At 44.4% G+C, this 26,627-nt stretch overlaps 1 pseudogene; it reads left to right on the top strand.

Moving 5' to 3' along the window:
• Positions 1 to 26,627, top strand: part of LOC133752076 (collagen alpha-4(VI) chain-like) — a 76,782-nt pseudogene that overhangs the window by 45,173 nt on the left and 4,982 nt on the right.

Here is a 26,627-nt window from a genome sequence, read left to right as displayed (position 1 = left end):
CCCCTCAGCTGCAGTGGTCACTTTGGAAGTTGGGCTGAGTGAAAGGCTTTTCAGCTTAGAGCCAATAAGATCTGTGGCTCTGACCTGGGCATCCTTCGACTCCAGGGCAGGTCCATTTCCAGTGATCCAACTCTTGGCAGAGCTGCCAGGGCTCTTCACAAGCTGACTTCTTCTGAAGCCCAGGCTTACCACATTGAAAGCCACTGCAGTGGACTGGCCTGTTGGGTCTCCTTGAGGGCAGATCACTGTACAGATCAGCCATTAATAGGCCTGCCACCCATTGCTACTGATGCCTAGCTTTCTTTTCCTCCTGGTTTGTGTTAAAGCAGACCAGAGGATGCAAGTCAAGGGAGTGCCCGTGTCCCATCTCTAATCTTCGGTGGCCTGAACTACAAGTCTATAGTCACAGGCATGTTCTGTAGTAGTTTTTCTTAGGTAGACAATGCCCATGAGAAAAATTATATTCTCACTTAAAAACTTTCTTTCCCCTTGGTCTGAAAGGGAGGTTTTTTCTACTTACTGTTTACTTCGCTGATGGCGAAGTGAATCTAGCTATGAGATTATTATTTAAATTCTTATTTTGGCTATGCTATTGCAGAAAAATGTTAGCCATCTCTTTTATAAGGTCTAAAGATTAAATTGTGCGTCCTACAGATTCCTTCATAATAGAATTAGTTTCCTACCTTGAAGAGAATAGAGAAATGAAAGAACAAGTTGTGCTTAGAATAGAGAAATGAGGGAGCAAGTCCTAGATCGCTTGCTGACAATAGCAATATTACATGAATACTTAGCAAACCGTTTCAACCATTAGATAACAACTTAAGAAAACATTTACCAGAAGGTCCAATGCCTTCTATAAATTTTAAGAATCATGTATTTGAAAACACCTCTTAAATATCTAACATGGTGTAGATTGTTTAACCAGTAAACTTAAGCACAACCATGTAAAATGTTTTTAGTTTCTTTCTACCAACAAGTTTAAAACATATGATACACAGATTCAGGTCACACAAATTAAAATGTATCTTTGATTGATTTTAGCAGCTTAAATTTATGGACAATCTTATCTATAAGCCATTTAAAATAAAACTCTTAATAAAATTTCCTATGTGGACATACAATATGTACACACATATAACAGCATAATAGACCAATATAGCAATTTTAATAATAGCTTTTAAAATCTTTAACTCTTTTTGTAGATTGCCAATTGATTTGAATTGCTTTTTGTTTTTAGATTACTTTAACACATTGCTTTAACAGAGCATCAGAGTGTAATTCTATGTCAAAGAGAAATTGAGCTTCCTGTGATCTTTTGCTGTGAGGTTTCCTTCCTTTACCTTCTTTCATATTGGTGACCATGTTTCTGTGTTTCTGTGTGTAACACATCTTTAAGCATCTTTTGCAGGGCAGGATGAGTGGCAACAAATTCTTTCAGTTTCTGTTTGCTATGAAAAGTCTTAATTTCACCTTCATTCACAAATGAGAGCTTTGCAGGATATAATATTCTGGGCTGGCAGTTTTTCTCTCTTAGTACCTGGGCTATATCTCACCATTCCCTTCTAGCTTGTAGGGTTTCTGATGAGAAGTCTGCTGTGAGTCTAATTGGAGATCCTCTGAGAGTAATCTGACGTTTCTCTCTTGCACATTTTAGAATCTTTTCTTTATGTTTCACTGTGGTGAGTTTGATTACAATGTGTCGTGGTGAGGATCTCTTTTGGTCATGTTTATTAGGGGTTCTATAAGCTTCCTGTACTAAGATGCCTCTGTCCTTCTCCAAACCTGGGAAATTTTCTGCTAGTATCTCACTGAAAATGCCTTCTAACCCTTTCTTCCTCTCCATGCCTTCAGGAACTCCTAGAACCCGAATATTAGTTTTTTTAATAGTATCCTGTAGATTCCCGACAATATTTTTTAGATTTCTAATTTCTTCTTCTTTTCTTTGGTTTGCCTGTTTCCTTTCCTGTTCTCTGTCTTCTAAATCTGATATTCTCTCTTCTGCTTCGCCCATTCTGTTTTTAAGGCTCTCTAATGTGTTTGTCATTTGATCTATTGAGTTCTTCATTTTATTGTGGTTTTTGTCACTATCACAGTTTCATGTTCTACTAGTTGTTTCATTTCATTTTGATTCCTCCTTAATATTTCATTTTCACGAGAGAGATTTTCTATCTTGTCCATGAAGGATTTCTGTAGTTCAAGAATTTGTTTTTGAGAACTTCTTAATGTTCTTATCAATTTTTTGAGATGTGCTTCTTGCATTTCTTCCATCTCATCATCTTCATAATCTTGAATTGGGGTGTCTTTTTCATTTGGGGGCGTCATGGTGTCTTCCTTGTTCTTGTTACCTCGGTTTTTGCATTTGTTGTATGGCATGTTGGAGATATTTGGTTTCTTCACTGTGGTGTTTTTTCTTGTTACACTATGGCTCTATATTAAGTGGACTGTCTGCTTTCGGTGGAGCCTTAGAGGCTTGAGATAAGTGTGGCCTGAGAGCTGTGTTTGGTTCCTCAGGGTTGAGGGTGTGTCAAAGATGATACTCCCAGGTTAGGCGTGGTAAATCTCTCTTTCTTTCTTTCTTTCTTTTTTTTTTTTTTTGATTCAAAAGGGAAGTAATTCCACACAGCTGAACGTAATTGGAGGTAGTTAGCAGGCGAATGATATACCCACAGGAGCCAGAGATTGGAAGCTCTTTCCCAAGGACCACACAGGGAATCTGTGCTGCCCTCAGTGTGGGCTCCAATTCTCCTGCAGTCTCCCACTGGGTTGCCAAGTTAGATGCTAATCTCCTGTTATTTCACCCCTCCCCCAGAGTCAGGTTTTTCTGCTAGGCTCAGGGCTGGTGCAGACCTGAGGTCGCCCTGCTTATGACGTATGTCCAAAATGGCGCCTGTTCTTTGTCTTGCTAGCCTTTGAGGGGTGAGCGGAGAGAGAGAAACTCGTGTCCGTATCGGTCACTTTTTTTTTTTTTTCCTCTCTCTCTTCTAGTTAGCCTGGTGAGCTTTTCCCCACGGAGTTTCAAGCCTCGTTCCCTCTAGTCTCCTCTTTCCGCTTGCCCGCTGGTGTCTCAGGCTATTGAGGTTCGGCTCACCTCGTGTTCCAGCGCTGGTGCATTGAGTCTGCTGCTGGTGTCCCGAACTTGGGCTCCCACGCTCTCCACGCAGGTCCACTGTGAATCACTAGTTCCGGAAGAGTTTCCTCTGCTGTTTCTTCCCCTACTCTTCCTTGACCCTGCAGTATCTCCACTTTTATTAACCTGTGTGTCTTGCTGAACTATCAATGTGCTCCCTTCCTATTCCGCCATCTTGCCGCTCCTAGATCTTAAGATTTATTTATTTACTTGAACATCAGAGTTACACAGAGAGAGGAGAGTCAGAGAAAGAGAGAGAGAGAGGTCTTCCATCTGCTGATTCACTCCCCAGATGGCCGCAACGCCTGGAGCTGTGCCAATCCAAAGCCAGGAGCCAGGAGCTTCTTCCAGGTCTCCCATGCAGGTGCAGGGGCCCAAGGACTTGGGCCATCTTCTACTTCTTTCCTAGGCCATAGCAGAGAGCTGGATCAGAAGCAGAGCAGCCGGGACTTGAACCAGGGCCCATATGGTATGCTGGCACTGTAGGCGGTGGCTTTATCTGCCACAGCACCAGCCCTGTTGATTGAAATTTAATAGCCACATTTATCTATGACTTTTTTTTTTGATGGGCAGAGTGGACAGTGAGAGAGAGACAGAGAGAAAGGTCTTCCTTTTGCCCTTGGTTCACCCTCCAATGGCCGCCGCGGCTGGCGTGCTGCGGCAGGTGCACCACGCTGATCCGATGGCAGGAGCCAGGTGCTTCTCCTGGTCTCCCATGGGGTGCAGGGCCCAAGCACTTGGGCCATCCTCCACTGCACTCCCTGGCCACAGCAGAGAGCTGGCCTGGAAGAGGGGCAACCGGGACAGAATCTGGAGCCCCGACCGGGACTAGAACCCGCTGTGCCAGCGCCGTCTAATGACTTTTGAGCTGGACAGTGTTCAGAATGAATCCACAAGTATGTGCTATCTAAACAGATCCATTCTTTTATCTCTTACTTTTTAGAGGAGTTCTCATTTCCCCGGTCCTTAAGGAGAAGCAGTTAGCATTGGCCCTCAGAGGGGTGCAGCTGCTGCTGGGACTTAGCTCACCACGTTGGCGGAGGAGGGAGGTGGGCAGGGTGCGTCGGAACTGCTTCGCTCCGTTCTCTAAGATCGCTGCTTCCGTCCTATTAGGGGTCAGGAGGAAGACAAGGTCTGGTAGGCTTGAAGGTCAGTGCTTTCTGGAAGGAGTTGCTCTGCGCTCTGTGTAGGTGGTTCCCTCCAGTGGAACCTCCAGTGGTTCCCTCAGTGGGCCCAGGGCAGTGCTGGCTGGACTCTGCGGTTGTGTGACCGCTGGGAGGTTTCCAAGGGGGTCTTTGACTCTGCCTCCTACACAACCTGCTCTAATATTCCACTTAGATTTAAAAAAAGCCTTTAGAGATGCACTTCCTCCTCTGATACAATGATTTTTCCGTTTGAAAAAGTGGGGTTTCCCAGGTTGCCTGAGACACCCTCATCATTATTAGATGCAGGTAAAGGCTGAGCCGCTGCCATCCCCAGAGGAGAGAGGATGTGTGGTTGGCTGGTGGGCTGGGGGGATGTCCCTGTGGGGAATGTATTTTATTAAGCATTTTTCTAGGACCTGGCATTGTACTAGACATTCGTTTATATCATCTCTTGCAAACGTGTCCACAACCCCTGCAAGGAATAGTGTTGGTTCCTTTTTATGGACAGGACAAGAAACATTGGCTTGGCAAAGTGAAGTCACTTGTCGTGAGAGGTTCCATAGCTAATCATTGGTGGAGACAGGATTTAAGTCATGATGCTATTGAAATGTTTGTACAAAATGAGTGCAATTTATTTTAGGAAGGCTTCTCTCAGACATTGTCTGAGCATCTTTGCTGGTATTTTTCCTAGCAGGTACTGGTATTTTTAGGGATGGAAGAAAAATGAGATGGATTTATCTCAGTTTTCTGTTGGTTTCTTACTATGGGGGATGAAGATTTAGCATTTTATACCTCCTTCTCCAGATCTTCCCCCCAATCTATCCTTGCAATACCCTTATTTTCTCCGCTTTTGGTCCAATAAGTTCATTGTTCAAATAATCTTCAGCACTTTATAACTTTCGTTTTCCTGGAAGCGCTCGTTCCTTATTTTTGGTGCCTGTCACTAATGAGTCACAAAGCCCCTGACATAATGACAGTCTCCTGGTATTCTCAACCTCGTGAGGATTGTTTTTCTCAAGTTCATCCTCCTTGAACCTTCTGTCCTCCCACTCTCGTCCAGGCTGCCTGCTCTCTGGCCTCTGCACTGCCATCTTCGAGGGACAGATTTTGCAACAGCATCATCTCATTCTGGGAGCAGAGATAAGAGTGGAAAATGTGCTGCTCAATTGGCAGTCTCTCTGTTTGATACACTGTAGTCTTGGTGACTCCCTATAGTGCTTTTGCTCTTCTCTCATTAAAATTTCAATTTTTAACAAGAGATAAAATCCTGAGTATCTGTAGACTTCAGAGTGAACTGGGCTTATCTACAATGTCAATAGCTTGTGGTTTGAGCCAGTGTTGGAGCACTCATCATTCAGACCCATTTATGTTCTGAGGCTGGAACTTGCTCAAGGTCGGGCAGTAACCCTGGAAGAATAGAGCTTACAGAGGTGCTGAACTCTAGATTATGGCCTTCCTTGGACCCTGGGAAAATACGACTTGTTGCTATCTATAATAGACATATAATTATAATTAATGTATTTATATAAAATATAATTTATAAAATTAGCCAAACCTGACTTCTGCAAAGATAAATAATACAATGGCATTCTAAATAAAACTTTGCTTATAGAAAAGATTGTATTTGTGACAAATTGCATACTTTTTTGGCAATAAAATGAAACTTTAAATTTGTTGTTTATGATAAAATTAAGGCTATAGTTCACTTTTTGAATGGCTGCACACCACCCTATTATCATTTAAATGTGGATTATTTGTTCTTCTATGTTGGACACTTAGATAATTTCTATTTTGGTAAACATCATGGTCAGTGATGTCAAGAAAAACTGAGTGTAGGTTTTTTGCTTTTGCTTTGCTGAAGTTGTCTCCTTAATATGAATGTGTAAGCGTGGACCCATAACAAGAGTCTAAAGTTTGCTACAAATAACCATGGTGTCTTCATAAATGTTGCACTATGAGTGTTACTAATGTGATTTGAAGGTTAGACAATATTTCACAACTTTTTCTAGATGTTTTCTTTTTACAACTTGGTTTATATTTATAAATCTAAAAATTAACTCATGAAACTCACAAACAGCAGAATAATGTAACAGTAGTGATTAATAAAAATGCCGCAGAGTTCAAAAAGGTAAGAAGCGTAAGTAATTGATCCACATACTGATTCATTCCGAGCTTGGTATTTTTGCTCTTTGCACATCTATGAATAATCAGTGAGTTAGCTGACATTTGGGCAACGTGAAAGAAGTCAGTACAATTCACAAAATGGACATTAGCCTCAGTGTAGAACATGTGTCTTCTCTGTAGAAATCAGAATATTCATTTGGTGAGCAATTAAATCAGTTATTGAATGAATCAGTTTAACAGCTTACCCTTTGCCTAGTGAGCTAGCTACTTGCCATAAGGCCTGTAGGGTTTAAGATCCAGTTTTCTGTTCTTTTTCCATGTGCTTCGTGTGCCTTTGTCCCATAGTGTCACGCTCACTCCTGTGTTTCCTGGAATGAGATAAGAGCCCTTCATTCCAGGGAGTGTTTACTTTGTGTGCCCGAGAGGGAAGGCGAGACTTTTAGGATTGAGTTATTAAGCCAAAAAATAGAAGTTTGGTTTATTTTACCAGAGCGTTTTTGCCTCCACGTCCAGCTGAGATGTTGGAAGGAGACGGACAGAGCCTGGGAAATCAGCAGGAATCTGGTCTTGTGTTTTCCCAACACAAGTGGGAACTCATTTTCTCTCCAACTCCATCTCCGGAGAGGATTGGTCACAAGCAGTCAAACCCTTTCGAGTCTTTCTCATGTGGCTTTCCAGTGACATCTTGCAGGGAAGGCTGCCTTTGATGGGCACGTGAAGGGGGCCTGGTGACTTCACTGGTGTGTTCTTTGTGACAGGGTGTGCAGGGGGAATCCGGTGAACCAGGTTACCGAGGACAGCTGGGCTGCCCATGCTCACAGGTATCAGAGAACTTGACTTCAGTGCTAAAGGGTGTTTGATTGAAGCTCTAAGTTCCTGGTTTGCCAGGGATTTGGTTTAAATCAGAGTGGCCTTGGGTACCTCCTAAAGCAAATAGTATAGCCCCTCTGCTGGAGAGGTTAAGCCACAGTAAGTAATGGTTATTGATGGTGTCCTGGTTACTGCTCCAAGCATTCGTGTTAACTCATTTAATCCTTCAGTGGCGGGGGTGGGAAACAAGGGTTTTCTGTGATTCCCGTGTACAGGGGAGAAATGGAGACAGGTGAGAGGCCACACTGCTGGTCAGTGATAAAGTTGGGATGCAACCGAGGCATCTCATCATCAAACCTGCAGAAGGGTCTTAATCGCTGCATCTGAAGCTTTGCATTCAAATCACTCAGATGGTGTTTACGGTCCTTTCACATTGTGTTCAGGTCGGCAGGAAAAACCATCGTGGTGTTCACTGAGTGTCTGATATGCACAGGACGCTCTCCTGATCGGCCTGGGACACTCAGACCACTGAGGCAAGGGACTCGGCCTCGGGGATTTCAGTCCAGTGGGACATCGTAAGCTGTCCAGTGTTACCTGGAAAATGGGAGCTTCCAACTGGATGTTTGGAATCCTGCAAGCGTAACCCGGATCTGTTGCTCTATCTGCCTTTCAGAACACTTTGCATGTCATTCTTTTAAAAGCCAAGTCTCTTCTAAGACTCCTCAAATGGAAGAACTTTTAAAGCAACAGATTTTTCTCCTCCCCCTCCTAATTCAGTATCCTGCAAGCGTCACCCGATAACTTGAGATGCCTTCCGATAACGTGAGATGCCTTCTGCTGTTTTTGGACTTGACAAAGGTACTAAAGAAGGAGCTGGGTAATCAAAGTGATTAGCGAGTGTATTGATTTTACCAGGGCGATCTATATGAATGCAGAGGGAAATGCGGAAGAGATGCATGTTTGCTGTTGTCTCTTTGATCATGGGCTTAATTCACATTTGGATCCGCCACCACTGCTGTGTTCCTGCTTCCCCTCTGTTCTGACTTTGCCGATGCCTGGGTAAGGGGGAAGCAGGTCATGCTGGGAGTCTTGAGGGGGATAATCAATGGCTTCTCTCCTTAATTCTCACCTTCCCACTGGGCTGCGAATATGAGGGTCTATTTAAATAGATGACTGTCAATGCCTCACTCGGGAGACTGGAAGCCACGATCAATGCTTCTAATAGGAAAAGGTTTCTCAGACAAGCTGGAGAAAAATTAAAGTGTCAAAAATCAGTGAAGTAGATTGGAGAGAAAATGAGCAACTCCCCAGCAATGTCGTCAGTGAGATGAAGCCACTTAATCTTTGGTTCTTGATGAAATCGAAAACACAGTCTCTGGTCCTGAGCCCTTGTGTGGAAAAGGGAGAGGTTGATGTTTTCAAGGAAGATCAATATCCTAGCTCTGCCCCTCTTCTCCCTCTTTTAGGATTCAACATCAGTTGGGTGAATTAAAACCTAAAAGTGTGTTTTCACACCTTCATGCTCATCACAGAAATGAGTTTGGAGTGAGTGAGCGGAGGGCTGGAGGGGTGTCTCTGTATGCAGAGGCCACTGGATCAATTTTGATAAATGAGATGGTAATGGGCCAGGGCATGGCACCTGAATTTATGTTTCCAATGGCATCCAAGCTAATTTTGTGGTTATATGGAATATAAATGGACCTAGAGAAATTGGCTGAATTTTAATATCTTTGGACTAGGGACCAAGAGGAAGGCAAGGACCACCCAGGAGTTTTGGACAAAAAGGCTTACTGGGTGCTCGGATAGATTTGAAGGGCTGAAGGCTACAGCTCAATACTGCATGAGCAATGGCAGGTTCATGCCCCAGAGTGTCTAGGACAGACAACACAAGGCCACACTGTTTGTTCTGGGGTCTGTGGGACCAGGGGTTTTCTACAAGAGCTAACTTGATGCAGTGGACATTGACCATCTGCTGCGAACCCCCTTTTGCTCTGGGTATATTGTGAGAGCATACTGACCGATGCAATCTGGACTTGAACTTCAAGGGTGTGTAATGCAAGCTCATAATGATCTATAGTGCAGGACAAAAGACTAGAACATAAAAGGGTTATGATAACTCATCAGCTTTCCAGAAATATGTAAGAAGGCATTACCCCCCCCCCTCAATTTTTTAGATAAGGAAACTGAGTCTCAGGGGGTATTAGATAACTTGTCATCCAGATGGTAAGGGGCGGGGCTGGCCTCTGACTTGTGTCTTGCTGGTGCCTGGTCTACTCCCCACCTAATACTCTCATCGTTCAGAGAAGGGTCAGACAGATGGAGACAGAATCAGAGTGGCTTCCTGACGAGGCAGTGTTTGCGATGGCTTAGGGACCTGAGCAGCAAGAAAGGAGTGAGGAATGCAAGCTCAAAATAAAAGCTCCAGGACGTCCGGAGTCCTAGTCCTGTCCTCCTTGTCTCCTTTGGCCGGGAAAATCCAGTCCTATGTATAGCAGATGGAGTTCTTATCGGTCGCCTTGGAGAATACTTCCTGTTTGGAGCAGGTGAAAGCCCAGGCGTTTGTCTTCCTGATCTTTCAATGGAGTCACATTTTCCCTTCTGGAACACAGAGAATTCCTCTAATTCTTGGCATGTGGTAGAACATCTTGCTCCCCACCCCCAAACCCCCAGCCCCAGGCATAATTGCATATATTATGCATGTTACATATTGGGGCTAAAATTAATTACTTGCATTAAACACTAAAGGCCAAGCTTTGTCTCCAAGGAGAGACGAGTGTAGAACCAATTCTAGAACATGCCAAAAATCCAGATGCTCCCTGATTGACTGTGGGATCGTGTCAGGTGGGGACAAACTCATCACAAGTTGAAGCTGTCATAGTTGAAAGTGCTTTTAGTGCACCTCAGCTACTGAACAGCCTCGCTCAGCAACACAGCACCTTGTGGTGGCGGGGCTGCCTGGCACCTGGGGAATGTATCACCTGTGGCTAGCCTGGGAAAAGATCAAAATGTACAATGTGCGGTCCGATTTCTACTGGTTGTGTATTGCTTTTGCACCTTTGTGAAGTCAAGACGTTGTGAGTCAAGCCATCGTAGGTCAGGCCCCATCTGTGACAAGAGCCAGACAGTTGACTTTGCGGTCATAGTGGTGATTTTGGTCATGGTCTTTTTGCAGGGGAATCCTGGGCCCCCAGGGCAAATGACTCAAAAGGAAAAGCTGGGCCCAGAGGAATGAAGGTATGCAGAGAATAGACTTGTTTGCAACTTGGGGACTTCCTCTGAGTTTTCTTATATATTGTTCTTTCCTTACGTGATCATTTCCAATATGTATTTTTTAAAAAAGATTTATTTATTTGAAAGTCAGAGTTAGAGAGAGAAGGAGAGGCAGAGAGAGAGAGAGAGAGAGAGAGAGAGAGAGAGAGAGAGGTCTTCTATCTGCTGGTTCACTCCCCAATTGGCTGCAATGGCCAGAGCTGTGCCGATCCGAAGCCAGGAGCCGGGAGCTTCCTCTGGGTCTTCCCATGTTGGTGCAGGGGCCCAAGGACCTGGGCCATCTTCTGCTCTCTCAGGCCATAGCAGAGAGCTGGATTGGAAGTGGAGCAGCCAGGTCTTGAACTGGCACCCACATGGGATGCAGGCACTGCAGGTGGCAGCTTTACCTGCCATGCCACAGCGCTGGTCCCTCCAGTATGTATTTCTGATATGGTTGGTGATGCTATAGACTGCCTGTTACCTCATAGCTGGATAGCTGGAAAGACATATAGACAGACACACAGAAAGATGGGACACAGCAACACAAAATTATTAAAATAAGAATTAAAATATGATTTTTATGTTTAAAATATTACTATTAAAAGTTTTGTTCAAAAGTTTTGAATAACTGGGTCAAGTGTTCGAGGAAAAACGTGAAGGTGTTTTAGTTACGTAGACTGTCAACTAAAGTCCAATTCTGAAAGACATGTTGTAGGAAATTTAGACAGAAAATGTAGGGGTATTGTTCTATTTAAAATTTTATTATATTCAGATCTGGTCAGGGGCATCTGACCAGCCCTCTTATAGGAAAAAAGGAAAAGAAATAAAGTAGCAAATTGCCTGTTGCAGAAACAAAAACAAAACCCAGATAGATACACAGTTGGACTCAGTGCAAGTGCAGGGTCCCACGCGCTCACTCGCACCTAGGAAATGGGAGCATACAATTCTGTTACTGACACCACATCCCTGTTTGTGCTGCTTTTCAGTAGCTGGGTTGCTGTGCTGTCTGTCAGTTGTCTCTGTTTAACCAAGTCTAAGGGAGTCTTCAACAATGCCTGCAGACTGTGAAACGAGGCCCACAGGACTTGAGGAGAGTGACTGCATGGTCCCTTAGGGAAGTCACACAAAACCGCATGGGCTCAGAAGAGGAAATCAATTTCACCTTTATCCTGTATTATAAAGGGGAGATCTCGATGATGTGGGGGAAAGAGGCCCCCAGGGTCAGCAAGGACCGCAGGGCAGCCTGTGAGTCTAGGTTCTCTTGTTTTGCCTTTTGAGTGAATTTCTCATTTGTTCTCATTTCACATAAAATTCTAATTAAACTTGGGATTACAGATCTCACACGATCCGTAGAGCTGTTGAGTCTCCGAGTAGTCAAAGATTCTCAAACCCTTGTAGAAATAAACAATCCCCAGATGTCTTCGGGAGTTTATTTTGCTTTCTCATGTGTTGTTGAAGAGGGAAGTGCCAGGGAGGCTCTTCGGTTTGACAATTACATTTTATAAACGTTTAGTTTTGGGGTGGTGCAGAGATGCTCCACGAAACAGTTTTCTCAGGGCAAAAACACAAGAGCGGTAAGCATTCCAGAGAGTGGGTTTGATTATCTGGAGTGTCAAAGCTATGTTTGTATACCAAGGATCATAAAAAAATGTACTTCTACCATGCTATGCGTTTTTACCCTTTGTCAGAACTCTGAGCATGGGAGTAAGGTAGCTATTTTCTGATGATTCGTAATTCCCCACTTTATTGGGATTAATTTTATTGTACAGGGTAATGTCATCTTTCCTGCAGCTCATGTAGCTGAGATTTCTTTCACCAACAGTTCAGAGAGGGGCCAATAGCTATTCATTTATTTATTTTAGCACCAGAATTGCATTTGTTGGCAAGGGGAGATAATCATTGTAGGACTAAGGGACATAAACTCAAATGTGGAAAGGAAAAGAACATAAAAGGATTGCTTTAAAAATATATAGGAGACAAATAATATTCTGCATCTACACTCTAAAAGCTCAGATGCTGAAGTCAACACTGTATTTAACTTTATTTTATTTTTTGACAGGCAGAGTGGACAGTGAGAGAGAGAGAGAGAGAGAGACAGAGAGAAAGGTCTTCCTTTGCTGTTGGTTCACCCTCCAATGGCCACCGCGGCCGGCGCACTGCACTGATCCGAAGGCAGGAGCCAGGTGCTTCTCCTGGTTTCCCATGGGGTGCAGGGCCCAAGCACTTGGGCCATCCTCCACTGCACTCCCTGGCCACAGCAGAGAGCTGGCCTGGAAGAGGGGCAACCGGGACAGAATCTGGCGCCCCGACCGGGACTAGAACCCTGTGTGCTGGCGCCGCAAGGTGGAGGATTAGCCTGCTGAGCCACGGCACCGACCTGTATTTAACTTTATTAAAATCTCCTGATTAAAAGCAACACAAAGCTTGCACCTCTTGGTGTCTCCCTTGGACAGAGCTGAGGGGGGGATACCTTTATTGAAGGTGACGTTTTATCGCCACCACTACCACCTCCATCACTAACTTCAGTAAAAGCAATATTATCACCAGCACCAAATCACTTCCACTGCCGCCCCATCCCCACTGACACCACCACCACCATCACCATTGCTGCTACCACTATCACCACCGTCATCCCATCATCACCATCGCTGCCACCATCACCAGCATCCCCACCATCACCACCATCCCCACCTCTACCAATACCATGGCCACATCACTGTCGTCACCACCACCATTGCCGCCCTCCTGCTAGAACCGTTCTACTGTACAGAGAAAGTACAGCAAGAGGTGAATTTGCATTTTCTAAGTACTTTCTCTGTGCCTGCCGTTGTGCTAAGCACTTTCAATGCGTTCTGTCACTTCAGATTCCGACAGCCATACTAGGTAAATGATAATATATACCTAATTTACAGACAAGGAAACTGAAGTTCATAGAGGTTGAGTAACTTCCCCAGGGTCACTTTAAAACCAGTGTTGGAACTGGGATAAAAATTCAGCTGTGCGGGTCCGGCACTGTGGCACAGTGGGTTAAAGCCCTGGCCTGAAGCGCTGGCATCCCATATGGGCGCCAGTTCCAGTCCCGGCTGCTCTTCCGATCCAGCTCTCTGCTGTAGCCTGGGAGGGCAGTGGAGGATGGCCCAGGTCATTGGGCCCCTGCACCCACGTGGGAGACCTGAAAGAAGCTCCTGGCTCCTGGCTTCGGATCGGCTCAGCTCTGGCCATTGTGGCCATCTGGGGAGTGAACCAGCAGATGGAAGACCTCTCTCTCTGTCTCTACCTCTCTCTGTAACTCAAATAACAAAAATAAATAAATAAATAAAATAAATCTTTAAAAAAATTCAGATCTTCCTGAGTTTAATAGCCTGTGCACTTAATCACTGAACTACATTGCCTCTATCTCAGTGTTTTTCTCCAAAGTCTGTCTTTATTCCTGGAGACTGACCAGTTCTGGACTTTTCTTTCAATGCTCCTTTGTCCTACAAAGAAAGGAAGTTTAGCCCGAGGGAAACTCGGTACAGCAGGATAGTCTCCTACAACTGTGTTGTCATCTCTGTGATGGACAGATCCTTGGCTCAGAGGAAGTTAAAAGGACAGGACAATTTCCTTGTTTCACAGAGTCTCCCAGTTTTAAACCTGGGTGCTCCCCACTCAGTGTCTGTCCTGTGGAAATGACTCCCCCAACCTTCATTAAACTCCATTGTCCTCCCTACCCTGTGTTGTGGACATTTCCAACGGCTCAGATACTGATGCCAAGCAGATCTGAGTCTGGGTGACTCTGCAGTTCGTTTTGTGTCATTTCTTAGGGCCTTCTTGGTCCAGGTGGATGTGGACATTCAGGAAATAAAGGAACAAAGCCTAGGGTTCCTCAAAGGGTATTCTGAACTGAGGAGTAGAATCTTTGTTTTGTGTTACTGGACTAACAGTTATTTTCCAAGCAGTACACCAGGAATGGTTTCTACAGGCTGCTTACAATATGTGGTAGCTGCCAGAGTTTCCTCCCTAAAAAACAAAAGTTGATCTTGTCTCTCTTACTTAAAAATCAGATTCCTGACTTCATTCCCACCTACACCAGAGAGTTCCACCCCCGGCCTTTTCCATGCCAGGCCTTTTCCCAGCTCCTTGCTTTCGTAAACAGTCTTGTCTCTGGCATGCCTTTTCCCATCTCCCTCCCTTGGACAATGTTATCCGTTTTCTAAGACCAATTCAGACATCGACTTCTCCACATGGAAGCCTTCCTGACCTTCCCCAGACAGAACTCATTGTCCTATGCTCTGTGTTCCTAAAACACATTGTATTTCTGCAGTAGCCCCTGTCCATCAGGTTGCACTATAATTTAGTCCTGCATGGAAGTCCACCCTGGTCTCCCATGCGGGTGCAGTGGCCCAATCATCAGTGTGTGGACCAGCCAGCAGGCTTGCAACGGGCTCACTTTTCATATTGCTGGGGCAGAACCTGACAAGCTTCTCAATAGGTGTATGAATGATTACTGTCACCACCATAAGAAGCTTGTATTTTAACATGGAGTCAGGGCCGGCACTGTGGTGCAGTGGGTTAACTCCATGGCCTGAAGCGCCAGCATCCCATATGGGTGCCGGTTCTAGTCCCAACTGCTCCACTTCCAATCCAGCTCTCTGCTATGGCCTGGGAAAGCAGTAGAAGATGGCTCAAGTCCTTGGGCCCCTGCACCCGCATGGGAGACCCGGAAGAGGCTCCTGGCTCCTGGATTCAGATAGGTGCAGCTCTGGCTGTTGCGGCCAATTGGGGGGTGAACCAGCGGATGGAAGACCTCTCTCTCTCTCTCCCTCTCTCTCTCTGCCTCTCCTTCTCTCTGTGTAACTCTTTCAAATAAATAAATCTTTAAAAACAAAGCAAACAAAAACCCATGGAGTTAATGGGTCACTGAAGCATGGAGGTCACGTGAGGATTGCTGAACAAGTCAAGTGCCAACAGCCTTTATGACATCACCAGATAAGAAGTCTTTGGGATATTTACTGATCCCTAGCTACTCAGTGATGTGATGACTTGGCTGGGTTTTCTGCAATTCTCTTGCCTTCCCAGTGGCTGTATTGAGCAGGGAAATACCTCAAACCTAGTAGGCTCTTAGCAAACATCTGTGGATTGATAGAGCTGGGGGAGGGGGGGGGGAACCTCAGTGATGGTCTAGTTCAGCCTTGTTGAGTTATGAGAAAGTTGAGGCTCATAACTGAAGCAACTTGCCTATGGGCACATAGCAGGGTGGAGACAGAGCTGAGTGTAACACTGGCCCACTGGAGCCCCACCCAGGCAGTCTAAGTCCTTCTTTTCTGGGGAGGAGTCTGCATAGCAGTGGCGCTCTGGGTAGCACTCAAAGGTGCCTGTTTTGAGCTACCTCTCAGCTCAGAGCTAAGCACAAGGCAGTCTGTGTTCACTGAGATAAATGTTATGGAATGCATAGCTTCAGCCCACATTTGTGTGAGTTTTTCTTCGTGAGATGTGATGGTCTCATTTTAAATCAGCCTCATTGCTGCTTGGCCAACCGACCACACTGTCCTGGTCTGTTCACTTTTCTCCTCTCTCTGTTGGTTATTTCCTTCCCCCGCCCCCTCCTCAAATCTTCAAGGCCTGCTTTCTCTTCCACATTTAAGATAGGATTTTGCTTTCTGTTTTATTAAGAAAACATAAGAAACAAACTCCACATATGTCCGTCACCAAGAGGTCCCACCACCGGCCTTTGTACCTGTCCCTCTGCCCTATTGTCTCCTGCTCTGATTTAGTGTCCTTGCTTCTGTCTAAGTCTAATCCCTCATCTCCCACACTGGACTCCACTGCTGTGTACTTCCTCCAGGCCTTGGATTCTGAAGGCATTGCCTCTCTTTTCTGTGCCATCAAGTTTTCTTCCCACTCCACCTATCGTTCCCATCAACATACAAAGAGGTGGGCATACCTCCCATTTTAAGAAAAATAAAAACAACAATAACAGAAAACCTTGTTACTCAACTAAGTGCCTCCTAATTTCTCTCTGATAACACTCACTGAAAGTGTGCTCTCTACCGGTGGACTTTACCCTCCAGGGGACAGCTGGCAATGTCTGGATATGTTTTGGTTGTCCCAACCAGGGGACAGGTAAATTCGTATCTACCAAGTAAAGACCAGAGACACTACTTAACATCCTACAACACACAGGACAGCCCCTCACAACAAGAAACTATCAGGTGCAACATATCAGTAGCACTGAGGTTAAGCAATGACCTTATTTATTTATTTATTTATTTATTTGAGGGGTAGTTATAGACAGAGAGAGGGAGAGGCAGAAAGGTGTTTTATCTGCTGGTTCGCTCCCCCGGATGGCTGCAATGGCTGGAGCTGAGCCAATTCAAAGTTCAGAGCCAGGAGCTTCTTCTGGGTCTCCCACGTGGGTGGAGGGGCCCCAGCATTTGGGCCATCTTCTATTGCTTTCCCAGGCCACAGCAGAGAGCTGAATCAGAAGTGAAACAGCTGGGACTAGAACCGGCATCCATATTGGATGCCGGTGCTGCAGGTGGAGGATTAACCTACTGCACCACAGCATTGGCCCCCTACCTTCTTTATAATCAATGCCAAGTGAGCCTTCACCCCTCCACCTTCCCAGCTAACCACTTCCGCTTTGGTGGAGATAAACCCCTTGTTGCTAAGTTCAGTGGCTGGTTCTCCATCTCTGCCCTCATCCTACTCCATCTCTTAGGTGCACTGGACAAAGATGATTTCAGGCTTGTTCTCGAAACCTTTGCTCACTCAACTCCAGCAAACCCCACATTCCTGGGTTTCACTGGATGCTCTCTCAGTCACCTTTGCTGGGTCTTCTAAATGTTCCTCCCCTTTAAGCACTAGAAGACTCAAGGCTCAGTTTTCATGCTTCTCTCCCTCTTCACCTAGCCCTAGGTGATGGTGACATTCCTTGGGGAATCCAGACCAATGAAATCACAGTAGCCCATGATCTCCATCTTGGACCCATATCATGAACTCAAAAACTGTTTCCCCTGGGTTATCCAATAGATATCATAAAATTGACATGTTCCCAAACACCTTTTTTTTTCTTTTGATAGTCTTTGTCACAGAAAAATTGGAACACATATAAAAATGGAGAGTCTGGTATAGTGACAACCCTTCATTTGTGTACCCATCACCAGCTCAAGCAAATACAAACCTTTGACCTGTTTTGCTTTGAGTATTTATACTGCCACTCACTTATCTCTCCGCCCATGCTTAGTGTTTTGGAGTAAAACTCAGACATAATTTCACTCTCTCACTTCAGGGTTTTCACCTACTCTTCCTCTGCCTGGAGCATTCTTCTCCAGACACCTGCTTGGCTTGCCTTCTCAATTCATGCCAGTCTTTGCTCAACTGCCGCATTTATGAAATAGGCTCTGTCTGACCACCTTACATCAAATAGTTCCTAAACACCCAACACACATACTTTGTTCTGGTGTATCCATGGGTTCTGTATCCATAGATCCAGCCAACTGCAGATGGAAAACAATTAGAAAAAATTGCAAGCCGGCGCCGCGGCTCACTAGGCTAATCCTCCGCCTTGTGGCGCCGGCACACCGGGTTCTAGTCCCGGTCGGGGCACCGATCCTGTCCCGGTTGCCCCTCTTCCAGGCCAGCTCTCTGCTGTGGCCTGGAAGTGCAGTGGAGGATGGCCCAAGTGCTTGGGCCCTGCACCCCATGGGAGACCAGGAGAAGCACCTGGCTCCTGCCATTGGAACAGCACGGTGCGCCAGCCGCAGCGCGCCTACCGCGGCGGCCATTGGAGGGTGAACCAACGGCAAAAAGGAAGACCTTTCTCTCTGTCTCTCTCTACTGTCCACTCTGCCTGTCAAAAAAAAAAAATTGCATCCATAAACTGTTGAAATCTTTACTTAGTACGGAGTTGATCTTCTGTATATAAAGATAATTAAAAATGAATCTTAATGAAGAATAGGATGGGAGAGGGAGTAGGAGATGGGATGGTTTGTGGGTGGTAGGGTGGTTATGGGGGGAAGAACCACTATAACCCAAAAGTTGTACTTTTGAAATTTATATTTATTAAATAAAAGTTTTCTACAAAAAAAGAAAAAAATTGCATCCATGCTGAGCATGTAGAGACATCTACATGTCATTAGTCCCTAAATAACACATGTGTCAACTGCTTACCAAGTATTACATCGTATTGGATATTATAAGTAGTACAGGCATGATTTAAAGTGTATGGGAAGATGTGTGTAGGTTCTCTGTAAATAGTACACTGTTTTCTGTAAGGGACTTGGGGCCATTGGGGGAATTTTGGTATCCCCAGTGGATCCTGGAACAAATCCCCCATGGATATGGAAGGAAAAACATAATCTTCTATTCCTTAATTGCTTTTCTTTATTCCTTAATAGCATTTCTCTCTCTTTGACACATATTTCTTTGTCACTTGCTTCCTCATTAGCATATAAGTTTCCAGGGGGTGTCTTTCTCTTTTATTACTGAATTTCCAGTGCCTAGAGAAGTACCTGGCACATACTAGGTGCTAAGTAAATATTTGTTGAGGGAATGAGCATTTTGAAGCATACCTGCTTTCCAGCACTCAGTTTGGTGCCCCTTCATTGGTTTCCATTGGATCAAACTTCAGGTTATTAAAACTGAGAGAGAAAAATGCCCAAGAAGGAATTTGCATTATACAATATATCACAGAGGTAGAAAATTTTGTAAAAACACTTTACAAGTTGTTTCCTGTAGAGAAATGAAATATGACCACTTGAGAGCAGCTCAAGATAACAACCATTGCTCCTGTTAGTTTTCCTGGCATCTGTTTTGAGTCTGTTTTCTCAGAGTTGTTGTTTCTGCTTTCTCCCCGAGGAATGTAAAGAAAACACTTAACTGCGTGATCCTAAATAAGACCTTATTTCATGTCTGACATTAGGGTCAACCTGGACTCCCTGGCTATCCTGGTGCACAAGTAAGATCTGTTTCTGAGCCCAGCAACTGGTATGCAGTGTGCAGCACTTGTTTGTGCTTATTTTTCTTTACATTCAAAAAATTCTATTTTCATTTTATTAACAGAGAAGATGGTGACCCAGGCCACCAAGGGGAAAAGGGGAAAAAGGGATTCAGAGGGAAAAGGGTAAGAATCAAAGGAACTTCTCAAGATCTGTAGAGGCCCACATCATCCCAGGAGCATGATTCCACTGGGTTAATGGACCTGTTAGCAGCCAACCCATTCCTCTTCAGCCAGTGCGCTTTCCATGGCTTCCTTAGGCTACCCCACTCCCTGCCTAATCCCACTCTCATTTATCTTTTGAATCCGATGCAGTTTATCAAACAATAAAAACAGAAAACCAAAGTTGGAGTTGCAGTTATGCAACATCAACCTTATAAAACCAAGTTGTGGGCACCTCTGTGTTGGGTAAGTCTGGACATCATTTGGAAGGGTACAGTTTCAGCTGTGGGGCAAACACTGCTGTTTCTTTAGGATTCGTCTATGCCTGAACTCTCTTAGCTTCCTAGGACTAGATTTTCAAGGGTGTGGCTGCCATCCTGGTGGACTTGGAGTCTCCTATTAAAAATCCATTCCTTTAGGTTCTGAAGATTCTGTCTCGAAGAGCTACCCTCACTGGCAGCTCCTTTTTGGGGAGACCCCTGTGGATGGCTAACAGTTTGGCAGTATTTAACTGATAGAAATTAAAGATCCGGGCTGGTGCTGTGGCATAGAGGGTAAAGCCACCGCCTGCAGTGCTGGCATCCCATATAGGCACTGGTTCGAGTCCCGGCTGCTCCACTTCCGATCCAGCTCTCTGCTATGGCCTGGGAAAGCAGTAGAAGATGGCCCAAGTCCTTGGGCCCTTACACCCATGTGGGAGACCGGGAATAAGCTCCTGGCTCCTGGCTTCGGATCGGCACAGCTCTGGCCGTTGTGACCATTTGGGGAGTGAACCAGCAGATGGAAGACCTTTATCTCCCTCCCTCTCTCTCTCTCTCTGCCTCTCCTTCTTTGTGTGTAACTCTTTCAAATAAATAAATAAATCTTCAAAAAAAAAAAAAGAAATTAAAGATCAAGATCTGGGAAAAAGGTCTGGACTAGTGTTCAGTATGAAAAAGAGGGAAGGAAAGAGAATGTACATTCTCCATGTACTCAAAAATGGTATTTTTTCTTCCATTGACAAGGACACAAAGAAACATTTGATCTTTACCTAACTTGGTTGCCAATCAGCTAACTTATCTTTCTAGTTTCAAATAAAAATATCAATTATAAATAAAAAAGCATCAGTTATATCCAGATAATCCTATGTCATTTCAAATACCGAGATGAGCAGTGAGCCTAAAGCCACTATATACTGTTTCTGAGAGATTGAGGACCAGAGGGTGGGGGTGGCCTTTTTCTTTCTCATGTGAGGCCCTCAGTTTGGACCTCCTGAATTATTTTTTGTTATATGACCTTGAGACTCACTTGAGTATTGGGTCATCTTTTAAGGCTCTATTTAGAAGGGGTGTGTGTGTGTGTGTGCACATTTGCTTGGCTGGGGCTAGGTCTACAGGGGGAATTTGCATGGTTCCCATAAGGAGAACCTCCCGCTCCTTCTAGTCCTATGTCTCACTCCATGGATACACAGTTCATACATGTTGATGGCACACTCATTGGCTTTAGCCTGGTATCTCAAAGTAGATCTGATGGTTGGAATCTCATTGGAATCGAGGGGAGAGCTTACGCCTTTGGTTTGGTTATTTTTAGGGCAATGCCTGCCTTCCTGGGTTTGCTGGAACTCCCGGTGACCAAGGCCCAGCAGGACAAATGCTAACACTCACCTTTCTCCTTCTTTCACTTTCAACTTTTGGATATACATGAAATAAAGACTGAAAAGAAGGATCTCTGTAGAAGAAATAAACATTTGGGATACACATGAGGATCTATATAGGAAATCAACCAAGCTTGCTTTAGAAAATATTCATTGTAAGTACTTACACAGTGAACTTATTTAACATATATATTTAACTTAAACATGGGGTAGTTATTGGAATAGCTGGAGATTTACAGAATGTCTAAACACATAAAACAAGTAAATTTATCAGTGTGAACAATATTAGCACAAGTATGTATGAAAAACCAGGAAGAAATCCTAACAAAATGTGATATTTTGATGATCTTTAATGAATTAACCATGTGGCAGGCCTGCAAAAATTAAAAAGTATCCTGGAAGGTCATTTGGTATAAAAAGAAAGACTTCGTGGCTGCTACTGTTCGGCCCTGGTCTTGTCCTAGGCGTTCCATGACGGGATGGTGGAGTGGGTCAGCCGTGGGTTGAACCTGTGGTTTCGCTGATGGTTAGGGATTACTAGAGAGGTGCAGCAAACTCAGAGAGCCTGATTCCTTACAGGTATAGGTAGGCATTTGGCACGGTGGTTAAGATGCCACTTGGGATAAACACATCCCATATAGGAGTGCCTGGGTCCGAGTTCTGATTCTGCTGCTGATTCCAGGTTCCTGCTAATGCACAACCTGGGAGACATCAGGTGATGGCTGAAGTACTTGGGTCCCTGCCACCCACGTGAGAGATCCAGATTGAGGTCTTGGCTGTTGTCTTAGGGCTTCCCCAACTCCAGCTAATGTGGGCATTTTGGAAATGAACCAGCAGAGTCTTTGTCTCTGTCTCTCTGTCTTCCAAATCAATCAATTGATCGATCAATCAATGCATAAGTAAATAAATACCTTAGAGGATGAAGGATCACTGATGCCCATTTTACAGATGAGAAAACAAAGACTGAAGATTGCAGTGACTTGGTCAGGGTCACACATTACTACCTTGGCGCTCTGGAGGGTCTTCCGGAGAGGCTGGAGCCAGGAAAGCTTTGTGACGTATTAGGGCAGAGACAGGGTGATCGGTGTCCTGAAGAAAAGGGATGGGGAGGAGGGGGGGTCTACTTCAGAGCTGTCTATGCATTGACCAGGGGTCTTGAGTGGCCTTTTCCTCAATTTATTCTCATCTCTGGCTTCATTTCAAAATGACCTGGTCTTCTAGGAGTGCTCCCGCTCATCTGTGGAGTCCTCTTGGATTGGAAGTTCTAGGGTACGCGTCCTCAGCACCCTGGCCTTCCCTGAGGGGTCGGATAGAATTGCAGAGCAGGGAGTGAAGGCAGACAGCGGCCTGTGCACCCTAGTGAACTTTCTCACAATGTCTCGCTGGCTCTGGAGAAGAATGTGGCAGATCTCAGAATCTTGCATTTTAAACCCGAGTCGCTGCTCTTGCCAGGGCATCAGGGGCCCCAAAGGTTTGGCAGATGTGACGGTAAGTGAAGGTTCTGATTCTTTATTCTTTTCCGAACACGACATTTTCCGCTTTCACCAGCTAGCAATCTGTTAAAGACAGATAGTTTCTCCTCTTACAGATTCTGTTAGTACTTGGTAGATTTTTTTACTCTGAAATGTTAAAACCAAGCCAAATAACAATAGCAGAATCATATTTTAAATGCAGCAGGGAATTTGGATGTTTTTGAGTAGTTGATGTGAAAGGAGAGACTTCGAGGCCACTGCCTTTCTATAGTGTGCCTTTTGTAAAGCTCTGTGATTGTTAATAAAGTATTTATAAGCCTGAACATATGGTCTAGCACAGGCAGCTGTGTCTCATGGCACACCTGAAACTAATCTTGAAATTTATGATGACGCTTTCATCTCCCAAATGCAGAGATATTATCAGGTAGAAGGTGGGGGATGTCGAGGCAACTGTGGAGCAGGAAGTGATGGGGTCTGGGGTTGCAGGAAGAACAGGACAGAGAGGAAGAGATCAAAGGAAAGAGGCTGAATTTCCACAGCTGGCAGTCGGGGCCCCTGTCTTGGCAGTCATTGTAAAGCAGTGTTACCACAACTGCACATGTAGAGATCCAAGAATTGAAAGCATTTCCCTGCATTCTCTGCTGATTCCTGGATTGAAAATGTCTTCCAAGTCAAGTTTAATTCAAACGCTTTGTGGGACAGATTTTTAAAAAGGGGGGTACCCTTCAGCTTCCAATCTTCAGTAATATGGGAGCTATATTGCACCTAAAATTCTTATAAGTGCTTTAAAGTATCCACTGGACCCAGAAATAGGATTGCTGAGTAGTTCCATCTGCTGTAACAATTTTCGGGTTTTCTGCTGTGGATTTAGAAAGCTTCGGCTAGTCCCTGATAACATCCATATGACATTTCTAAGTCACAAGGGTGCAGAAAAATATGCTTCCAATTAAGTACTCTTCCCTTTTCCCTGTCTTTTTCTATCTTTTTAACAGCCTTGCAGAATTGTTGATTTCATATGAGAAAACTGCCGTAAGTGATTTGGAAAGGCTCAAAAGAAACCCAGAGCTGTGAAGTGGGGATGAGTCATGACGGGGGGCACACGTCCTCTGAGGATTTGGTGCCGCTGTGTGCATCATGAGAGACTCTTGTAAATGCGTACATTGGGCTCAGTCCAAGTCAGGAGTACCTGGGTAAGTAAGCTTTCCCAATGCAGTGGCAGAGTCGAAGTGCTGTGACAGGCATGCCACCCCAACAAGTAAGACAGATCCCACTGCACAACACTGTGCCCGTGCAATGCGGTATCTGTGCACCTGCAAGTCTGCACCTTGGTGCCTCTTAGCACAAAACAGAGAGGAGCTTTGTTCTTTGAACAGGAGGAAGTGAGACTGGCTTTTGGCCTAAGAGTTAGGATGCCTATATCCGCACCAGGGTGCCTAGATTTGATACTGGCTCTGTATCCTTACTTCAGTTTCCTGCCAGTATAGACCCTGGGAGGCAACACATGATGGCTCAAATCACTGCCACCCACATGGGAGATGTGGATTGAGTCCCCAGCTCTGGCTTTGGTCTGGCTCAGCCCTGCCTGTTGCAGGCACCTGGGGAGTGAATCAGTAGCAGGGAGATCAATCTCTCTCTCTCTGCCTGCAAATGAAACACAAAACCAAACCAAAGGGCCGGTGCTGTGGTGCAGCATGTTAATGCCCTGGCCTGCAGTGCCAACCTCCCATATGGGCGCCAGTTCAAGACCCGGCTGCTCCACTTTTGATCCAGCTCTCTGCTATGGCCTGGGAAAGCAGTAGAGGATGGCCCAAGTCCTTGGGCCCCTGCAACCATGTGGGAGGCCTGGAAGAAGCTCCTGGCTCCTGGCTTTGGATTGATGCAGCTCTGGCCATTGTGGCCAACTGGGGAGTGAACTAGCGGATGGAAGACCTCTGCCTCTCTCTCTCTGCCTCTCCTCTCTCTGTGTAGCTCTGATTTTCAAATAAATAAATAAATCTTAATAATTGAAAATCTTGATGAAGAATGGGATGGGAGAGGGAGTGGGAGATGGGATGGTTGTGGGTGGGAAGGAGATTATAGGGGGAAAAGCCACTATAATCCAAAAGTTGTACTTTGCAAATTTATATTTATTAAATAAAAATTGAAAAAAACATAAAAAAACAAAGAAATAAATCTTAAAAAAAGACAAACCAAGACAGCAATAGTGACCTATTTTATTTACTTTAATGATTAAAACATGGAATTATGAGTTATCGAAACTTAAGTAATATTTTATCACATTCCTGTGTTGGAATTTATTATTTTCTTCAACATAGCCCAAAATATTTTCATGCAATTTTCCACTTACTGGCACTTACTCTCATCCAGTTGCTGGGCAGGAAGATTCTGGAATCCTCTTTTCTTGAAATTATGAAGAATAATACCACCAGACTGATCAAAAAGGAGAGCCCATATAAAAAGTTAAAATTCCTTTATGTTAAGGAGCACTTTGAAATAAAAAGCAATAGGAAAATGAGGAAAAAATACTTTCAATATATGGATAAACCCAAGCAAAGAACCTAACTTCCTTACTATATCATGACCAAGTTAAAAAAAATTGCTGCTACTCAGTCATTTTTATCTATAAACAAAACTAAGCCTAAGTGCAAAAAACCTTTTAAATTGAAAATAGGCAAAAGACATGAATGGGGGATCAGAAAGAAAAGAGAATACAAATGAGCAATAAACCCATGAAAATGTTCAACCTTGCAAAATATCAAAGAATGCGATTGAAACAATGAGATACTCTCTTTGTTTCTCAGGTTGGAAATATTTTCAAAGCAACAGAAAAATTTCTATACAAATTTGAGAAAAGTATACATAATTGGTGGGAATGTACATTGGTGCACCCTTTCTGAAAAGCAGTTGGATCGTGCATCCCAACCCCTGTAATGATTACAACTTTAATTATAGAGCTCACATAGGGCTGCCATTGGCCAAATACGCACAGACACATGTTCAAGTATGAGTACCACAGAGGGATATGGGGGAAGAGATCCAGACACACCTAAAAAGTAGAATAGGTGCTATTGCTCTAAACTGACTGATGCGAAAAAGTAGATGTTAGTATATTAAGTGGAAAAGATTCACAATAGAGCATATCCTTAGCTCCAAATTTTGTCAAATAAGATGAAACACATTATATGCAGGTCTATACATATGAATATGCATACATACATAGGATGCGTGAAGGGTGATTTTAAAGTTTTGCTTTTCTAATATTTTCCATTAGAGCAAATTACTCGTATGTAGAAAACATAAAGTTCATGATTAACATATATTGAATTTATAGTTTTATATATGTGTATATTACATATATATGTAGACATGAGGGATCTTCAAAAACTTCATGGAAAAAGTGTATTTTGAAAAAAATTATGACTGGATTTCCAAATATTTTGTGCCAAAATAGACTTACGTCTTCATTCCATTTCCATGAACTTTGGGCAATGTACTTATGCTTTCTAAGAGTATATATAATGCCCACACGCACGCACACACACACACACGTATAAAACCTAAGTTCTCAATAACCGGAAGCCTGGAAGTAGCCAGTTTGGGTGGATGGGAGCCCCGCGGTGTTCAGGGATGCAGTCTTGTGATTTTCTTGCTTGGCCCTTGTGTGTAGGGACCCGCGGGCCCCCAGATCACAGTGTAGAAGTGTGCCCAGCTTCAGCCACCATATCTAATGTCAGCTAGCAAGGGAAGAAGGACGCTTGTGCAAGGTGGCCCTTACCATGTCCCTTACCGTGCTACCCAGAGCCTACCCAAAGGCAGGCTTTGCTCCATGTAAGTTAGGAGACTGAAGAAAGAAGGGAGAGCGCTATCGGGGCAGAGGGGCCTCTGCCACCCTCAGACAGGAGTCCGAGAACCTGAGGCTTGAATTCCT

The sequence above is a fragment of the Lepus europaeus genome, chromosome 2 (genome assembly GCF_033115175.1).
Source record: "Lepus europaeus isolate LE1 chromosome 2, mLepTim1.pri, whole genome shotgun sequence".
NCBI lineage: Eukaryota > Metazoa > Chordata > Mammalia > Lagomorpha > Leporidae > Lepus > Lepus europaeus.
This window is presented reverse-complemented; position numbering and strand designations above follow the sequence as displayed.